The sequence below is a fragment of the Macrobrachium nipponense genome, chromosome 1 (genome assembly GCF_015104395.2).
Source record: "Macrobrachium nipponense isolate FS-2020 chromosome 1, ASM1510439v2, whole genome shotgun sequence".
NCBI lineage: Eukaryota > Metazoa > Arthropoda > Malacostraca > Decapoda > Palaemonidae > Macrobrachium > Macrobrachium nipponense.
In genome coordinates this window covers 77,143,801-77,146,642 of record NC_087200.1, presented here as the reverse complement: position 1 = coordinate 77,146,642, position 2,842 = coordinate 77,143,801, and positions in this window count along the sequence as shown.

Here is a 2,842-nt window from a genome sequence, read left to right as displayed (position 1 = left end):
CCTTAATTCTTGCTCTTCACTTACCTACGATTAGTTTACCTGATAAGGTAGTACTGGTGAAACCTTTCAGACATTGTACTTATTGTAGGTTAAATATGCGTGTTTTGTTCGAAAGTTTCAAAATTTTCCCTTTAATATAAGACGATCGTGTACTTATAAAAGGATTCATTTCGGCCCTGAAGTATGTGAAAATGATTAGGTACTAGCTTATTCTCTGCATTAACATGACCATAAGTTACTATATGGGAGCCAGATAATGTGGTTTATAGTGTTCGGGACTTGCTAAACTGACTTTCGGTAATACGGTAATGGTCGTGCCTAGATATTCAATTTGAATTCAGCGAAAAAGTTTCTGTAGACCGCTTGTTCTCATGGGCATCAGCCTTTTAACATTAATTAGGCCTAGGATTAATAGTACTTTGTTATTCTTGCATTAGGTTAACTGTAGCCAACGTCTGCGACATAGTAATGGTTTCGCAGGCTTCGTTTTCAATCTTCAAAATTAGCTTTTATAGACTCTATTAGTCACAACGTGGATGTTTTGCGAATGAATCAGAGGTTCTAAATGGCAGTCATATGACAAGATGAGGGCTTCATACTTCTGTTGTGAGTAATGGTGATTAAAATCGCTCAGCAGCAGTAGTTCTCAAACACTCAAAGTATCTTTTAAGTAAAATAATATCCATTTTAGATGGATATTATAACAGATGGATATTGTAACAGATTTTAGATGGATATTATAACAGATAGCTGCTTTCAGTAATGTTTCATCCATGCCATGAGCAGGCAAAAGGTTTTCGTTGCGGTCTTAATTAGTAGGGTAAATGCATACGTGAATAAGGTTTTAGATTTGTTAGCACCTGGTTAATAGTCGCTAAAACTACTAAAATCACTGATAAAACGCACAGAATACTAGTGCAGTGGAGCTCCACCATCCTCATAGAATTTGACAGGTGCCAACCTTTTGAAATTGATATAATGCAAGGTAAAGGCATATGTGCGAATTTTGTCATCGTTGTTAAAATATGATTGACTGGGAGAACTTGATCGCTAATACACAACTGCAGGTTATTAGATCAGTATATCTACTTACTAAATCGACCCCTATTTACCTTCTCTCCAAATCTTTGGCATTAGTAATGCTAAATTCAGTTTTTAGCATGATACAGTGAGCATTTTTAAAAATCCATTTCCCTTAATTTTCACTAAATTTTTAAAAGGGAATATATGAAGTTTCGTCCCCTTTTTTTCTGGAAATTAAATTTATCAGTTGACGTAAATTAAGTTTGCCTATTTTCATGGGTGCGTTAATGATCACCTTAGGTTGCGTAATTATTTGGAATAGTCAGAAAAGTAATGACTTGCATATTGTAATTCTAAGGAAATTGAATTTAGTTGATACTATTCTCAAACTTCTATGTTATTTATGCAAAGCACACACATGCCTATTATGCGTAACCAAGTGTAGTTTAAGTTTTCTTCGAAAGGCTCGTGGTCCAAATATACTCCTACCTGGGCCTTAGAAATGTAATTTGACAAATCATGTATATAAGAAAACTTAAAAAAAACTGCTAATTAAATTTTACGAAATTATCGTAGTAATAGTAGTAGTACTGCTCTATCAATCTCACCAGAATGCTGCTACTTCGTCCTTAGACGGTTTGGCCAAAATTTTCGTTCTTACACCTGATAAACTGAAGTTGCGGCCACTGTATTTAGTGTTCTTGCCTATTACTCATGCCATTTGGAATTTAGTAGATAGGACGGTGTTAAAGAGCATCATTAGATAAGTGGTAAAAATATTAAACCAGGTTTTGTTTTTAACTATTTTGTAGAAAAATAATCATACACATACCCCTTATAACTCCCTTCTATTTAACATAGTTAACATTTATGGGGGTGAAGAAGCACAATGTAAAAGTTGTCTGTTCTGGTGGGGAAAAAAGTTAAACCCGCCAACAGAGCTGGTAAAAATGTTAAACTCGTGAGATGTCGCTGAATAAGTATATGGTCCATGTGAAGTAGCCTACAGTTGAACACAGTAATAAACACAATCTTTCAAAGTCGCAGTATAATTAAAGACTAAAAAGTATTTGTGCTGCAATATCTAACTTTTAGTTAATTATCTTTAATTAGAACCTTTCCCAAATAACTCCTTGAACTTTTCAGTGTTCTCTGCAATTTTTTTGCTATAACTTTGATTGGCCTCCTAAAGTTTTGTATAGTTTCCTCTTTAAATCTAGCCATTAGCATTACATGTTCTATGGGTAATTCTGAGGAGCAGGACCATGAAGGAAAATAATCCGTTAATATAAGATTTACTTAAATTTTGTGTATCCAATCGATATCTAGAGTTTGAAGTATTTTAGAGGTTTTGAAATATAATTGGCCTTATTATTTTTCAGGTGTGCGCAGCGACTAGTACATTAAAAATCCACGGCTGAAGGCGGCAACATGAACTGTCGCGGAGATCCAAATCTAAATTCGACTAAATTGAAGCTGTGCGGCCCATATAACTGTACTGGGAAGAATGAGGTGGAAGCAAATTATGTAAAGAAAATTCCAATTCGGACGGAGTCTGAACGACTTTCCTAGCAACAGTTCAAAATGAGTGGACGACTTGCCTAACAACTCAAAGATAAGTTGAAATTTTACTGTACAAAATTTTTCTAAGATATCAGAAACAGTTATGAAACAAAAAAATTCTCATGGGTGTCCCCGTTTGACAATAGTTTGCAATATCAGTTTGAAAGAGTCTTAAGTTCTTAAATTACATCCCAGCAGATAGCTAGTGGTGCGGACAGTTTCAGGAAAGTAAGACTGCTAATTTCTGTTAAAGATG